Here is a 17,683-nt window from a genome sequence, read left to right on the forward strand (position 1 = left end):
TCGATGGCATTGCCTAGGGCTCCTCTCCTTCATCTAATGGCTTGTCGGTTCTTCCACGCCGTCTAGAGGAAGCCTAGAGAAAAGGCGATGATCTAGAATTGAGGGGTTGAAGACTTCTGTTCAGAGGGTCACCTTCACTGGGAAGGGACCAGGCAAAGGAGGCTTGGTGACAGTTCTGAAGGATTCATTGCAATGTTTTGAAGCTTCTTAGCAGGAGCACATCACTGGTGACCAGTATTTTTAAAGCAGCTCTTTCCACTGGCCTTTTTTTTTTTTTTTTTTTTCCGGTTGGTGGTTGTGGAAACTATTTATAGAGCACTTTGCACTTTAAAAAGAGCCCGTGTCTCCAGGATCCTTCTCGGGTCAGTCACACTGTGAAAACACATTTGAAAAGGGTCTCAAGTTCGCAAAAACGTTCTGGAGTTCTGAGCCAGCACTTAACCCTCCCTGCTGTCTTTTCTTTCTTTTTTCTTCTGCCGTGACTAACGTTTTGGTATGTTTGCTTTATGTGTGTGTATTTCCGTAAAAAGTTTGGTTTTTTTCTTTGCAAAATCATTTCAAAGTAAATTGCAGACATCATGACACTTCATCCCTAAATAAATCAGTTTGTGCTTTTTGAGAATAAGGGCATTCTTCTTGAGAGCTACGAGACCTAAGAAAATTATTATTTCCTAATATTATTTACCATCTGCCCCTTTAAAAATTTATTCTGTTGTTTGTGTTGATCCCGTCTTTCCTGCTTCCTCGTGTCATCCTTTGAAGGCAGGAAATATATTTTATGCATCTTCTCTCTCTTACCGGCTCCCAATAACCTACCCAGGGAGCGTGTAGCTCCATATTTTATGTTAGTAGGAGGTTAATAAATACTTGTTAAATAAATTAATTATGAGTCAGCGCTTAGCTCTCACTTGCTATGTCTACCAATTCATTCTGTCTGTACCGCAGTCCCCTGGAGCAGATACTGTTAGTCTTTCCATTTCACAGATTGGGAAACTGAGGCACAGCAGGACCCAGTAACTTGCCCGACATCACATAGCTAGAAATTTAAACCCAGGCAACTCAGCACTAGCATTTTTAACTATTGCCTGATACCATCTCTAAAGATCTTCTTTAAAATGAATTCTGTTTTTATTTATTATTAAAGATTATCTTTGTAACCATAGTCATGAGTAGAATAAATGCAAAGTTTGTTGGGTTCTAACACTTCTCCAGGTTCCTGATAAAAATGTGTACGTCTAGAAAAAGAGAAAAAGTTTTATCCTGTTTTTTTTTTTTTTGTAAGTCCAGTGAAATCCCTTTTACAACAATTCCTCCTGGTCCGGAAAGCTGTAAACATCGGGTTTTCCCTCCGGATAGTGTTCTCAACACTGCATAGTCACATCCTCGCTCTTTCCCACCGTTGTCACGTCCGTCCTGTTTCCTCCGAGGGTCTGCATTCCTCGAAGAATTTTGTTAACTGCCCTTGCACTACAGTTATGAAGGCGAGTATTGCACGCAGGCAGGGGACTCGTTTCTTTCAGGTCCTTGCAGGTTGCATTCCTTCCTGAGGAACTGTCTTTGACTCCTGTTTTTTGTTTGTTTGTTTGTTTTGTTGTTGTTGTTTTGTATCTTCCCGAAGTTCAAAGTCAGGAAGGCCTGAGAGACAGCTCGTGCAGTAATTGTCATCTGCTCTCTCCTTCTGGAAGGCGTCCGTTCTTCTGAGGCACATCTTTATCCTTCATCGATGGCTTCTGTCTTTTCTTTGAATTTCTGCTTAACTTCCACTAGGTCCATGTTTGAAAAGCGGAGTTTTAGATTCTGGTTACGGTGGGGATGATAAGACACAAAAATAAAAGTGTCACGAGCGTTTTCTTAAATTTACCGTAATGGATGATAACGACAAGAAACGTAATTGAAAAGTAATTAAAAGCTGGTTTTATTGCCTATGTATTTATTCTTTACGCTGATTATTGTCTTTGTGTTTAGTTTATAACTTTGAGATCCTTAAAATTTTAAAGGCATTTTAATTCTGGAGATGTCTCTATATACTTACCACCCCTGCCTATTATACTTAAATATGTACATATAAATCCATGAATATATTTAAATACATAGATAAATAAAATCCGAATATTACTGATCATATTGCTCGGATCTTTGCTTCAGCACCTCAATTTTTATCTCCCCCGCTCAACCTGGGAATTTTAAATAGAATATCCTTTAAGTTAATAAAGACTAGAAAGAAACCAGTAGAGATTAAAACATTCGGCAGGAAGCCACATTTGTCATTTCTGCATGCGTGACCATTCACAGTGTGCAGGGCGCATGTCACATAATCCGATCGCCTTCTTGACATCTACCTGCTCTATAAGGCACGTGATGACTGGAGACCAAAGTGAGAATATGAGGCTTCATGCTACACTTCTCCAACGTATTTTAGAAACAATGTAAAGACATTTTCTAGCGCTATACCTTCTGTTAGGATTGTAGATCCATAGGATTTTGTGAAGTGCTCTTGCACTACAGTTACGAAGGCGAGTATTGCACGCAGGTAGGGGACTCGTTCCTTCCAGTCCTATAACTGTTATAATGCCGTCGGATTTTACTATCAGACACTGCGGACCTTATAACTTGGAAACCCCATTTTCAAATGCGGAGAGCGGGTGTCCTTCTCCGGCCCGGATGTCCGGTGGGCCTGATTCTGGTTCTCACGACGTGGAAGGAGAGTTGGAGTGGTGACGGATGTGGCTTTTCAGGGTCACACTGCTGGGGCTTGAAGACGGGACCCACCATTCGGACAGCTCTTTGCTTCTCTGAGGCTCATTTTTCTCATTTAGAAATTGGGGATGACACTGTTACCCTTTGCAGGTTGACGTGAAGAACAGTGCTTAGCTCTTTCCTTGGCAAAGAGTAAGTGCTGAATAAATATTAGCTGTGATGATGATGATGACGATGACGAAGAATTAGTCACATCGCCTTGGGCGCGTGATTCGATTTTTCTCTCTTTCAGCCATTGTAAAATGGTGAGAGTGGACTATTACTTTTAAGGGACCCTATTCCTAAAAGTCTTCAATTCAGATATATCAGTTTAAGAGCCCCTTGCTGAGTCAATAAATCCATCTTGTTTATTCAAGTAATGTTTATAGAGAAAAGTTTCAAAACCTCTAAGTGACTCTAAGTAAGGCATGCGTCAGGCCAAAGGCGCTGTAGGTTACATCTCATTGCGACATGCTCCAAGGTTTATCCAAACAGTTTTTGTTTTTCTACATTTTATAGCCTTGAGGAACTTGGCCATATAAATCCTTTCGTTGAACTCAAATGTCAGTGGTAATACTTTTCATCTTAAAGGGATTTACAGGCATTAGTCACACATGTCATAAAAATTATCTCTGAGATTAATGTGTATTGTTCAGAAACTGAGCATGTTATCCAATAAGGATTTAGGAGTTAGACGGTTCTAAAATTTGGTTGTTTTTCCCCCCGGTATCCTGACACGTATGATTTGGGTGAAAACCCTCCTTAGGACCATATACAACTGCATGTATTTATATAGGAAACATGTAACAGGTCCTCATAAAATTACCAAGTGTGAATAAAATACTATTCTTATTCTTTTGAAATTTATCACCAAATCACCACTTCATTTAGGAATTGTAGCGGCCGACTTCTTGGCGTTCCAAGTGCCACATGGTTTCACCTTCAGGAAACAAAGTAGCATATTAAGACTTATTAAGTGTGAGTAAAATTGTATTTCTATGTTTGGTACATGCTGATTAATTTTTATTTACAGCTGAGTCTGTATTTCTTTTTCATTCTTTTTTTTTTTAAATTTTATTCCTTTTCACATAGCACAGTTTCTCTGAGATTGTTTGAATAAAAATACCGCAAAGAGCTCTGTTCGCCTGCTTCTCCCATTAGCAGTGGGGACCGGCTGCTCTCACTTTTGGTGAATGACGGGGTCCCGACCCCCCACTTCCTGCTCTTCCCCACTTCCAGCTCTTGCCCGGTTTAGCGCTGGTGGACGGCAGTTGAAAGTTACAGCTTGATGAATGAATGGAGAAATAAATAATGATATTTTGATGCCTTTCTTTTTAAAAAGAGGTAGGATATAACCGGCGAGTAGACACAAATTCTGATTTCTTAAATATGTGTCCAGATCTGCACATGAAAATTATTTGGCATTCTTAAAACCTTTTAGCTTTAACTGTTCATGTGTACGTCTAGCACGTCACCTCTCGTTTCTCTTTCGGCTCATAGCAATCACGACAGTGTTGGGGTAACAGTACCATCAGCCACCACACCTGCTGTTTGTTGAGTGCCTGCTACGGGCTGAGCACGGTGTTCGACATGTGAACTTACCCTTCAGCCTACCTTAGCAGTTCCGGTAGACTGCTGCTGGAGTTTAAGTCTGTGTTCGATGACTTCGAATGAGCAAACTTAACTTCTCTATGCCTGGTTTCCCACTTCCGTAGAGTGAGGGTCGGATGAGGACCCACCTAATGAGGTTGTTGTGAGGATTACGTGAGTTTATAGAGCATAGAACCATAGTGCCTAACACAGAGTAAATGATTAATATAACTGTCATGACTTAATCCCCACAACAACTGTACAGGGTCGATCCTGAGGCTCTACAGTCCCGGCAGACTCAGGATATAAGTCCAGGTTTGTCTGATCCTGGAGCTCGTGTTCTCTCTGCTGCACCAGGCACCTTCTCTGGTCAAGGTCTACCTTGTGTGACAGCTGGTCGGCTGTGTGCCTACCCTTCCTCGTGGGGCTCTAGGCTTGTTGAGGGTAGCGACGTTAAACCTTTGTTTACGCCTTAGTGCATCTCGCACTAACTAGCTATGAGCCATTCGTTGAGTGCATGAATGAGTAAATATGTCAAAACTATTGCAACAGTGTTATTTCATATGGGAGGAAACTGTAGCCAAGATGGATCAACTAGTGTTCACTGATGTGCGCAGGTGACTCACTGGTTAGTCGCTGTGGACTTAGTAATGACAGCGGTGAGGTGTCACGCCCCGTCTGGTGGCTTTCAGGACCCCATTCATGCATAGTTTAGGAGTCGTCCAGAACCTTGGGCAGAGTTCAGAGAAGAATTTGGGGGTCCTCTTCTCCAGCTCTCTTCTTTCCCAGGACCTGCCCTCCCTCCTCCTGGTGTGTCTGCCGCTCTCCTTCCCAGGATTCCTTTGGACAGAAAGAGCAGGTTTAATGCTGGCATCTTGGCCTCCCTGTGCCATACCTGAGGCTGCCTGTGGGGCGGAGCTCCCCAAACATGAAATTCACCCCATGCTGGCTTCTGCCTCCGTGTTTTGACTTCCCCTTCAAAATCTGCCTGCTTTGGTTCACTTTCCAGAGACCTGAGGTCATTTTTTGTTTGTTTTTGGTCTGGAATTTTCACGTGTTATTTGTGGAACTGTCTGTTGGTTAAAAGCTTAATCCTCCATACCAGGAACAGATTGCCCACACGATTGTTCTTAAAAGCAACAAAGATCTTTTATAATATAAGTAGAAATGTCCTAGAAGTAAGCATAATTTTTGTTTATTCCTGAAGCAGAATTTGTCTCCTTGTACTTAGCCTTCTTTAGACCACAACTGGAGGCAGCTAGAGTGAAATTTTTGTCTATCTTGGACCAAAATACCTTGTGATACGGTCCTGGGTCTCATGCTGAGCTGTTCAGATCTAGGCTCTGACTCCTATAAGCATCTTAAGGTAGGATTCACAGATACCCAGGCTCAGGAAAAAAGGAACAAACATAAAGCTGTGACGGTAAAGGAATGCTTGTTAATTACTCTATCACATTCTCGTTTTGGTTAAACAAACCTTTCTTCGATCCTATTTTTCCAACCTATTTCTCATCTCATGTGACCTAATGTCATATCGATAAAAGGCAGCTGAAGATGGATTTTGATGCTACTCCTTACTCAGTACAGCCCATTTTTTTGAGGCATTTTCCTACTGCCCTTTTCAATTGTCCCAATTATATTGGATTGTCATTTATATGAAGACTTTGTCATTTTAGAGTCCCTTCTCCACTTTCAGCTCCCAAAGGGTCTACACGTAGCAGTACTGTGAAGCAGGGCATCACATGGAGTGATCCACTCACCACTGTCTACTATCACTGCATGTGACCATGACTCTCTTTTCTGTTACATTTTACAGCCCAGGACTTTAAATAGCACTTTGAATAATTTTTTTAAAAATCATTTCCCCCTGGTCATCAAAGAAATCTATGCTCAGTTGAGCTCAAAGAAAAAAAATACCTATAATGCCATCCCCTAGAGAGATCACTTTAAATTACAGGCAAACATCTTTGAAATCTTTTTTTTTTTTTAAAGCACTTTAAAAAAAACTAAAATTGGATCTTACTGTACATTCTCTTTGTAATGAGCTTCTTAAATGGAACAGTGCGTTCCCATTATTCTCACGTATCATTAATTATTTTTCTAAGGAATTGTTATTAATGGCTGCATGTTGTTCCATCATCCAAATGTGGCACCAGGCAGTTAATAAAAGACTTAATCATTCATGTACCATTTATTGATTACCTGCCTGTGGCCGTGACTGTGGTTATCAGCAGAGATCCAGGAATGAACACAGCAGATGTGGCTCTGGCCTCATGGGTCTTATGGAATAGGAGGTGTGAGGGACACTGTAGATGCCCTGATCAGAAATAATGACAGGGCTTTGCTGGAGTGGTCGGGTGGTGGAGAAGAGGGTCCCCTCCTCACCCAGACTGGGGGATGGAAGGAAAGTCAGGAAGTGTTCCAAGGGAAGTGACATTTCATCACTTCCGGGAGGAGAAGCAGCACCGAGATGAGTAAGTTGGGGCTGTGGGCAGAGAACAGAGTCTCCCAGGAGGAATCAGCAGCCTGCGTGATGGCAAGAGACAGGGTTTTGTCCCTTCGAGGAACACACGCAGTTCAGCAGAGCCGTCATGCAGAGTGTGATGGAGGCAAAGTACAAGCAGAGGTGTGAGTCGGAGCCCACTCTGGCGGGCCTTTAAACACCATGACAAGGCGGTTGGGCTTCATGCAAGAGTGTGGGAGGGGCCACCATGAATAGTCGTAGTGGGGAGGGGCAGAATTTTAGCATTTGGGAGGAAATACCATGGCCGGTGGGGGAGGAATGGATTGGAAGAGGACAAGAGTTGGCAAAACCCGTTAGGAACTTGTTATCGTGCCTCACGTGAGCTCCGCTGGTGCACTGAATCCAGGTGGTGACGACGGAGGGAGAGAGAAGTGGACAGACAGGCCGTAGGAGGAGAAGGAGAGGGCCCATGGGGGACAAACCATCGTCGGAAAGTTTCAGGCGACTACGCGAGTGGCGGTGGCCTTTGGTGGTGAGCAGCTCTGAGAAGGGAGGTTGCGAAGTTCCAGCTGGGACGTGACTTTAATGACTCCATGGACTAGTCAGAGGAAATGTTGGCCAGACAACGGAATAAACGAGGCTGACAGGTGGGAGAGAGAACTGGGCTGGAGCGGTCATTTTGAGAGGCTTCCATGTACACGTCCCAGTGTTAGCCGTGGGCACGTGTGGGACCGACCAGGGAAGGGACGTGGCGTGGGAAAGGAGAGAGGCAGGGACAGAACGGGAGGTGGCAGCTTCTAAGGACCGCTGAGGAAATGGAATCTGCAGAGGAGACATTAAGCTGCGTCTTTTTCTTTCTTTTCTCTTTTATTTTGCTATTTTTTTTTATCATACTGCAGAGAACGTTTCGTAATTGTATTTTTTTATGCATTTGTTCATCTAGTTCCTTAAGACAAACGCCTAGAACTAGAACTACTGGTTTAAAGGGCTTACAAAGTTGTGTGTAACTCTTATAAACCTGGAAGTCTGTGCTTGTGGTGCAGCTGCAGAGGTAAGACCCAGTGGAAGAAATCCCGAGCCATTATGAAAAAGCCAATTCCTCGTCTTCTGCTTGAGGTCTGAGAATTTTACAAGGGTCTAAATTATATCGAATTCATGGACACACACGTGAAAGGCTCATTTTTTTGTCCAACTCCCTTTCCCCAGAGCGTCTGTCTTTTTTTCCCACTTATTCTTATCATCCATTTATTTTTCTAAAATTTATTTATTTTTTGTATCAGAAGGATCGACCAGGCTAGTACAGTAGCCTATTGTTTCTCATACAAGATAACTTTCATGGCATCTACGTAGTCATTAAAATGTTGATTTTTAAGTAGTAGACAACCCGACTCAAATAGGTTAGCAAGAAAGAATGAAGAGGAGCGTACTGGCTCATGTAATGAATATGCGGGACGGGCTCAGGCATGGCGTGATCTAGGGGCTCAAATGTCACCCAGCATTCCTGTGTTGGCTCCATTTTCACTTTGGCTGGGGCAGAGTTTTTCTTCTCCCAACAGATCAAAAGGCATGGGGCCGACTCGGAGTGCTCCAGCCTGACGCGTTTGCCCGCCACTGAGCCCACTCATGATGGCCGTGCTTTGACTGGCCAGGCCTCAGACACAAAGTCACCGTTGGAGCTGACCTCTGGAGTCAGTTTAATCCACACTATAAAGACCATGAAAAGAGGCATGTTGGCTGCCAGAGGAAAAACACTTCATAGTTGCGAAAATAAGGGGCAATGGAATTTGGGGGCCAAAAGTAGTAAATAAATAATGTAGCGATTGAGCACAATTATACTGGGCACAAATATAAATCTGTATTGGTTGGGAGACTAAAGACAGTTACGAAATTTAATAATGGCTATGCGTTTTCTTCCTCAGGGCCAAATAAAAGAAAGCCTGTGGCTCCCAGCCAGGGAAAAAAAACCGTGTAAAGGAAAGGTGAATTCTCCTTAAACACTCCTGACGGCCGGCCTGCTCCCTGCCAATTAGCTTAGCATCTGCAGAGGTGGGAGCCGGCCTGACTTTTTAAAGCTTTCCAGGTGGTTGCAGTGAGCAGCCAGCATCCAGGACCACGGCGCTTGATGAACGCAGTTGGAGTTCTCTCAGGGAGTGATGACACGGAGCCGACCAACGAAGTTTCTGTAAAGCTGTCGTGACCAAGGGAAGTCTCGGCTGCCCTAGGGAAAGGGGCAGGTGGCCCTCTTCCCCGGGTGGCCCCGGGATTTGTATGGAAGTGGGGACTGTACCATGCGAGGCGTTTCCACACATCAGCATATTTACAATTCAAGAAAATGAGTTACTTTTTCTTTTTTTTTTTTTTAAAAGAAGAAACCGAGGCACCAAACATTTATAAGTCGCTGCTGTCGCGTTGTCCAAGCCTTCGGAGCCCCGGTTTCACGGTGCGTAAATGACGGCGCGTGTCTCGGGGTCGCCGGCTCTCAACGTCTCAGGCGCTCAGCGCCCGGGTCACCTTTCGATCCCCTCCCTTCCCGGTCCGTGTTTCCTGCAGACTCAGAACTTTCCTTTTTGCTCCAGACTCAGAATCTCCTCAGCGAGTTGAAACGTCGAGGTCTTTCTAACGTGCGTGAGGCAGCCCGTCGGCCAGTCTGTCCCGTGGGATAGATGTCGTCGTCGTCCGTGGCAGGGGCGCGGTCGTGCGGCTTCCCGGGTCCCCAGCCTCGTGGCCGTCCCGGCCCCAGTCCTAGGGGGGCTCCGACGGCACAGAGCTTCCTGACCTCCTCTTGCCATTTCATTCCTGTCCCCTCCGGTCTGTTTTCCACGCCACAGCCGAAGTGACCCTAATGAAATGTGGGTCCCACGTTTTCGCTCCCCGCCTCTCCGACGTCGGGTGACTGCCCGCCAAGTGCAGTCCGGGGGCCGGCACACCCCTGGCTACCTCTCCTACCGCACTTTTTACCGTTCTCTGCTTTTCCCTCCTTCCAGCCACGGGCTTCTTGCTTTTCTTCAAACATGAGACGGGCTTGGGGATTGTCCTCCAGGGGGCGCCATTCATTTGCTCCTCGGGCCACAGGGCTCCTGACCGTCCCGTGGCTGGAAACCTTCGTCCTCCAGACGTGACCTCGGCCCTCTCGTTATGTCACTTAGGGCTCCCTGACTACACTGTTTAAGACAGGCCCCGTCATTCTCTGTTACCCGCTTCAGTAGCACTAGTTGGTGATATGTATTTACTTACCTTTCTATGATGTTTTCCTCACTAAGATGGGAGGTTTTCCGCCTGCTCCGTGTTTGGTCTCGATTAGCATAAGTTAGATAAATGAAATTCCAAAGGAAAAGACAGAACTTTTCCGACGAACCCTCTAAATTTCCATCGTTAATAACCATTTTTTTTTTTTTTTTTTTGCTCATATACTTCATCTGCTTTTAATAAGTTTTATCTCTTCTGACTTTTATCTATTTGGTATAAACTGGGGAAAAGTCGATTTAATATTCTTCTATTTCCTAGTTATTTTTCATTTTCCTGTCTTAGATCTAAATTCGTCTTTTTGTTCTGCTAAAGAAAAAGTCCTCGAGGTGGTGTTTTGCTCTCTCGAATGGATTTTCTTAAACATTGAAAGTCACATTTCAAATGTAATTGTCTTGGGTCTTTTACATCGGATGGTTTTGTAATTGCTTTTCCTAGATACTCGCCCCGCTCCTCTCTCCTCTTTATCTTGCATAACTGTCTGCTTTCTTAGAAGCAGAACAAATGTGGTCCCAATTAAGTGTTCCGTAAACCTCGGCCAAAACCTCGTCTCCGATTCGAATATGGTTTCTCTTCCTTGTCTCGCAATCACATCTCGGGATTCCTTTGAGGTCTGGGGCCGGACCCAGCTCTCCCGTGTTGTCCTGGCCTGTGCCATGCCGCGAATAGTCCTTCCTTCTTTGGAATCGCTGCGGCTCTTCGAGCCCGTGCCACACACACCGATCCCATGCTGACAGCCTGGCCAGCCCTTCCAACCTTGCGCCATGCTGGGATCATTCCCCAAGCGTTTGCGGGAAGAAAACATGGTCTCAAGTTACTTTCTCATCATTGCAGATATGTCCTTCTGGTCTCTTCTGTTAAAGAATAAGCTCTTTGAGAGTCAAAATTCTGCCTTCTCTTTGCATCCCTTTGCTGCTCATCAAGGCACGTAGATAAATTAAATTTTCTACCCTTGTCTCGATCCAGTGATTATTCATTTATCTACCTGTAATCAAAACAGCTAGTGACTAATATTCATCCTTTTCATAGTCCCTCATTGTAACTCCCAAAACCTATGGCATATTTGCCATTCTGCTTTTACTAACTATCCTACTGTGTAACAAATCCATTAGGATATATCCTCCATCACTCATTCCTTCATTCATCTGTTCATTTATTCCACAAACAGTTCCCGAGTGTCTACTCTGCTGGGTACCGAGGCTCAAAGTGAGAGGAACCAACATGGCTCCTTCTCCAGGAAGCCTACAGTCTCGTTGGGTGTGGGAGACAGGTATAGACAGGTAAACCAGTGTGCAACTATGTCATTAAGAATTCAGGAAAATGCCGTGAAGGTAGTGAGCAGGGTCCTGGGATACAGAATAAGCAAGGGCTGCATACCTAGACTGGGGCGATCAGGGAAGGTCTGTCTGACGCTGAAGCTGAGAACTAAAACATAAGTGAGCAGGCAGAAACAGGAGGACCTCCCCAGCAGGGAACGGCTTGTCATTTCTGGGAACTGAACGGAGGCCCGTGGGACCGGGTCCTAGAAAAAGCAAGGTCAGAGTGGTCGGCTAAGTCCAAGCCCCCAGGATTCGTTGCTCATGGACGGGAGGTCAGATTTTATTCTAAGAGCAATTAAATGTGATGACAGTGTTTACGTTTTAAGCAAATTATTCTCATTGCTGTTCGGGCAGTTGGTTGCAGGCATGAAGTGGAACAGGGAATCTCATCGGAGGAAATGATTGTCACAGGTGAAGGGAGAAATAACTGTGGCTTTGGCTAGGATGGTGGCGGTGGAGATCGAATAAGGTGTCCGACATCACAAAGCAGTTTTGGAGATAGAATCTATCAATATCCACTGATGGGTTAGAGGCGGAGCTTACGGGAGAGGAAGCCGCCAGGTACGGCTTCTGACTCTGACTTGAACCACTTTCCAAGACGGAAATCACGAGGTAAGTGCCTACACACGTCATTTCTTCTGTGAAAGCGGTCTTCACATGGTCAGCAGAAATGCCGACCACGTCTCCCCTCCCTAATCCTGCAGAAACTTCTGACATCTGTATAGCTTTCTGGAGAAAATGACTTCATTGTCTTGCAATTTAAAATCTTCCAGAAATGTTTTCTTTTGGTCTTAAATATCCGATTTCCATAATGTGTATATCTCAAGGGTGTTGATTCCTCTTTTATTTAGAGAATAAATGCTCAGCAGGCACATTCATATAAATATTGGTTCAGATACAAAACTTGGAACAACAGTCAACTAAGTAAATTATAGTTTTTGCATCGGCCCCTCATTCCTTAGTAGAGTTCTTTTGTAGTTCTATTTTGTTTATTTTCCATTTTAATTCTTTAATCTTTCATCCTTTTCTAAACTTCCCCTTATTGGAATGACTTTCTTAAAGTCTCGTGACTGCTGGCATTGTTTCCACGTGTTTGAGTTTCTCTCTCAAGCTGTTGTGTTCTCTTTCCAATATTTCCTGATGTCCATCGTATGGGGTTCCTACGACTTGAAATGAGCTATTCCAAACAAGAAATACCATTATCTTCATTATTCTCTCTGCATCTTTCCGTTAACATTATCAAACGGTTTTTCATTTTCTACCCTTCCTGTGGGATTATAGATTCAAATACCTCTGCTCGTTAGCTTCCAGTTAGGACTACATGTTATTCCTTCAGTATGGTTAGTTTATTAATCTTTTAATCATTTCAGAAACACTAGTATTATTATTTTTATTACTTATATTACAGAGTTCCACAAAGCGGTATTCCATTGGTTCTCCTATATTGAGCTCTTCACGTTTTGGAGTTTGAATGTGTCCACGAAGATGGTTGAACCTGAGTGTTAAATTTCGTTTTTCAATCCTCTTGCCTTTGCTGCCACAATTAATATTGTTTGCATGTTCTGCAAGAGGCGTTTTCAAAAACATTCACCTTACGAGATCAGTACTGATCGACCAGCCGAATGGACTTTCTGGACTGTTGCTCACAACCAGTCGTAAAGCAGCCAACATTTCTTCCTCACGGACTCTGCGCCTATCCCAGAATCAGCCCCGCGTCTCCTTTTCACGGCCCCGCTCATCTGTGGCCAATGTAAATTCTTTTGAAATAACTTCCATCGTTCTTACCCAAACTCACAAAGAGCCCCATCGATCCCAGGACAGCAAACGGGTTTGTCTTCTCCCTCTTCCCCTGCGGCTGGCAGGTTAGATGACTCGTCTCAGGACCTGGTCCTTTATCTGGCTGGCATGTGGCTCCATAAACCCTTTCTTTTGCAAAAACTTTTGGGCTCGAAGGACATTTTTTTAACATGAGGTATACGAGTGTTCTCTGAAAATATAAAATATCATTTGCATTCTCACCTCGGTCTTATATTTTCTTGAATTGGCAAGAAAAGGGAAATTTTAATAATAAAATAAAGGATTCCTGATTTAACAGCAGTAAACTCTTGATAGTCAGTCAATTCAATGAATATTTATCGATCACCTCTTTAGTTACATTTTCTTATGTCATATAATTAATAACTCTTTAAAGTCTTTTCCATAAAGCAGAGCCAAACAAAAGTATCCCCCTGGCCTTCATTCCCAGTTAGATACAATCCTATGTCTCCTATTGCATTGTATCAGTTAGCTTTTGCTATGTAACAAACAATCCAAAACTTAGTAGTTAGAATAACCATCATTAATTTAGCTCATGATCCTTGTGGGTCGGTCATTTGTTCTGGACTCAGCTGGCCAGCCACTGGCCAGGTTGATTGGTGGCTGGGCTAGGACGGCCTCAGCTGGGCTGGTTTGCGTTGCTCCGTGCGGGCTCTCATCTGCTAGCAGGCCAGCCTGGGCTTCTTTACGTGGCTTCTAGGCAGGGTTCAGTGACGTTTTCTGACAACTCTCCTTTTGACATTCTCTTTTTTTAAATTGTTTTCAGTGACACCTTTCTCTCCTGATTTCTCTTCTTTCTTAAAATTTATCCATTCATCCATCTCTCCATCTGTCCATGTGTCCGACTGTCCATCCGCCCGTCTATCCATCTGTCTCTCATTTGTCTATCAGGTTCCCGGCTCTGCGCCAGGCAACAGGGATTACAGAGACAGATGAGCTATGTTCCCTGTTCTCGAGGCAATCAGAGACCGGTAACAGAGGAGCCTGGTGGTGTGTGGCAGGTGCCACAAGAGAGAAATCCACGGGGAGCTGCAGACCACAGACAATGGGTCCCTCAGTTAGATGTGCTCTCTGCTGCCTCTCCTTCTTTATGCTCCTAAAATGTTACAGCTGTCCAGAGTTGCAGCCTCGACATTTCTTCTCACTTTGTTCAGTTACCTCAAGTGTTAGCATCTATATGTATGAATTCAATTCCTGTGTGTAAGCTTATGACTTCTGGTCCGTGTCCTCATACCTTTATCCCAAGCACTAGATCTGTAAAGTCAGCCGACTACTGAACCACAAAACACCCCCGACTCAATGTGCACAAAGGGGAACTCGTAATCCTCCCCTGGAAATATCCTCCTGTGTTTTCCATTGCAATTGGTGACAGTGTTGTCCACATTGTACCCCAATGTGGAAACCTGGGAATCACATTATAATTATAGCTGCTGCTTAGTGAGCCCTTAACTATTTGCCAGTAACTGGGTCAAGAGCTTGCCATAGACTTTCGCATTTAAGCTTCATGAAAACTTTACGTTGTAGGCATTACTGTCCCCATTTGATGGATGCAGGAAGAGAGGACCAGGGCAAGTAGGTACTCTCCTGAGGCCCCACAGGTTAGTGGGCAGAGATGATATTCACACCCATACCCTTTGGATCCAAAGCCTGTGCTTATCATTGAGTCACCATATTCAAGGCCCACGGACATGTTTTCTTTACCAGAGAAATGACTTATTAACATTTTAAAATAGGAAGGGTTCCAATAAGAATATGGATTTCAGGTATTTCTTGAAAATTCAAAAAAGTTGATAACTGGCCCCATATTCCAAATGGCAGCAGTTGGCTGCAGGTCAGTGGCAGCCACATCCTTTTGGAAGGGACATGCATTATCCAGTTTGCCACAGTCCCTGCCACTCCCTATTGTCTTACAGCTGGCCCACTTCCCTCATCAATATTATCTGCCCGACTCTGCTGATATTTACCGTTCTGACTTCCTCTTTTTTCATTCTTCCACCATCTAATTGGTCCCTCGACTGACGGTGTTACTTATAAAATCATTGACCACTCTGTCTCGCATTTTCTATCCCTATTGCTACAAGTTGGTTCTCTTAACTTCTCACCTCGGTTACTCTAGTAAATACCTGGTTTCCTGCTTCTAGTCTCAGCCTCCCCTAATTCGCTTTCTACATTGCTTACAATTGGGCATATATTAAAAAAATCACAACTAGATGATACTCGGTAGCCTAGAATGAAACGCAAGCTCCTTAGTGTGGGAGGACGACCTGTCGTGGTCCGGCCTCTGACCAGTGCCCTCATTTACGTTCACTTTTCACGCTCCTCTTGGCCTGACTGACGTATCGGCTCTCCCCACAGTCAACGCCCCTTCGCATCCCGTGCATGTCTATCCATCTTCCTCTCTCCTTGGAATGTTATGCGTGGATTATTAATATTTGTAACCGAGTGAATCAACACTAATCCGAAGAGACTGCCTTTCTAACATTTGTTTTTGCTTTTATTTTGGCTTGGTTGATAAGTCTCCCATTTTTTTTTTCTTTTATTAAGATACAAACAGAGTAGAAACATAAGTCCTGGCTACGTTTACACCTCGTAACATCTTAGTTGGTCCGACATTCGCTTCTCTTCTGTGCAGTATCGCGGTTAGACCTTGGGCTTTGTATCTCAGCTGCCATCTACTAGCTACGCAGACTTGAACAGACTGCTCCACATTTCTGTGTCTCCATTTTCTCATTCGTAAAGGAGGGCTAATAGTTCTTAGATCATACAATGACAGCGGGGTTAAACGAAATAATGTACATAAAGGCTTAGAACTGTCAAGAGCACATTAGCCCCCACTATACGTCAGCTGTTTCTGTTATTATTACCATTATTTCATTCATTCATTCAGCATTGGACTGGGAACTGTTCTAGAAATGTTGGCTTATATCCATCCTTTTAGAATTCACAGCAACTTTATGAAGAAAATAATTTCAAACTTGTTTTTGGGGTCAGGCGGTAGAAGATAAGAGAGGACAGGACTTGCCTTGGTCACTCAGTTTGTCATATGGTAATAATGTTATGTTTAAGTACCTCCTTTTCAATCAGAGTGAAATGGAATACATCTCGTGAAGGATAGAATTATATTCCACTTTAGGCTGTGAAGGGACTCTTTAGAGAATTCAAGTGTTATTAAGACTGATTGTGTGGTGCATTTTTAGTCTGATTTCTAAAATTTAAAAACTACCAGAAACTTTATGAAATGTTGAATAGCATTGGATTTTTTGAATTTTCTATTTCTGTACAGGAAAATACCAAGTTGATTATGCCAATTTATGAATGATACTTCAGTTAGTTCTGTCTGGGAACTATTTTTGTTTGTTTTATATACTCACTATGTCCTTAACAATAACAACAAATCTGCCCGTATTTCTAGGAGTTCTGCGTGAAGATGAGTAAATATAAACTTAAATTTAGATAAGAACAATGAACTATAATATTGGAATAAAAACTGTATAAGAGTAAAATTATTTGACTTTCATTTTTAAAATTTGAATAGTTTCCATTTAATTTTCTAACTGCTCTTCAAATATTAAAAGAAGACTAGATCGTTAAATACCTACGTGGACACACAGACCTACAGAACCACATACACATGGATATGTCATTTTTTAAATGGAGAAATGCTGAAACACACACAAAACCAAATAAAAGTCACCTACGCAATAAACATTTAAAATAAAAAATATTTTAAACCTGTATCGAGGTCTAATTTACGTATTATAAATTTCATTCATTTTAAGAGCACAGATCAATGCATTTTAGTAAATACACAGAGTTGTGCAGTCGTTGCCACAGTCCAATATCAGAACATTCTACATCGACCCCCAAAGACTCATGGCCACTTGAAGTCAATCCTTCTTCTCACCCAGCCCCAGGCAACCACTGATTTACTTTCTATATCTACAGATTTGCTTTTACTGGACATGTCTTATAAGTGGAATTACTCAATATGTATTGTAGCTGGCATCTTTCACCTAGCATCGTTTTTCGAAGTTCGGTTGTCGTGGCATGTGTCAGAACATAGTTCCTTTTCCTTGTCGCATAGTGTCCTAGTGTATGGATATATTGCAGTTGGTTATCTATCATAATAAACAAGTTCTAAAAAAGTCTGCATTCAAGAAACTGCCAGGAGTGGCTGCTTCTAGAGAGGGAATGGGGGACAAAGGACTAAGGGTGGGAGAAAGATTTTTTTATCGTTTACTATTTTATATGGGTTTAATTTTTTAAAATCAGGACAATATCTTTATCTATTGAAGCAAAGTAAGGAATGTCTTTCCCTGGCAATGTGTATAAAATAAGAGGTGAAAGCTCTCCACTGACCTCAATCCCAAAAGGTAGTCACCGTTAATTTATTTTTGGCATCTTTCTATTCTGTACACACACACGTATACACCTGTATGCATATCAATCTGTTCATGTCCCTGTATGTCTGTATATCTAAGTAGTCGTATATTTTACATTAAAAAAAAGGAAGCAT

At 43.1% G+C, this 17,683-nt stretch overlaps 1 protein-coding gene across 1 annotated transcript in view; it reads left to right on the top strand.

Annotated features, from left to right (window-relative positions):
* The window catches only part of DNER (delta/notch like EGF repeat containing), a 177,785-nt gene that overhangs the window by 90,188 nt on the left and 69,914 nt on the right, over positions 1-17,683 (top strand). The gene's annotated exons all lie outside the window — the stretch shown is intronic.

Source organism: Pteropus vampyrus, unplaced genomic scaffold (assembly GCF_000151845.1).
Source record: "Pteropus vampyrus isolate Shadow unplaced genomic scaffold, Pvam_2.0 Scaffold93, whole genome shotgun sequence".
Classification (NCBI taxonomy): domain Eukaryota; kingdom Metazoa; phylum Chordata; class Mammalia; order Chiroptera; family Pteropodidae; genus Pteropus; species Pteropus vampyrus.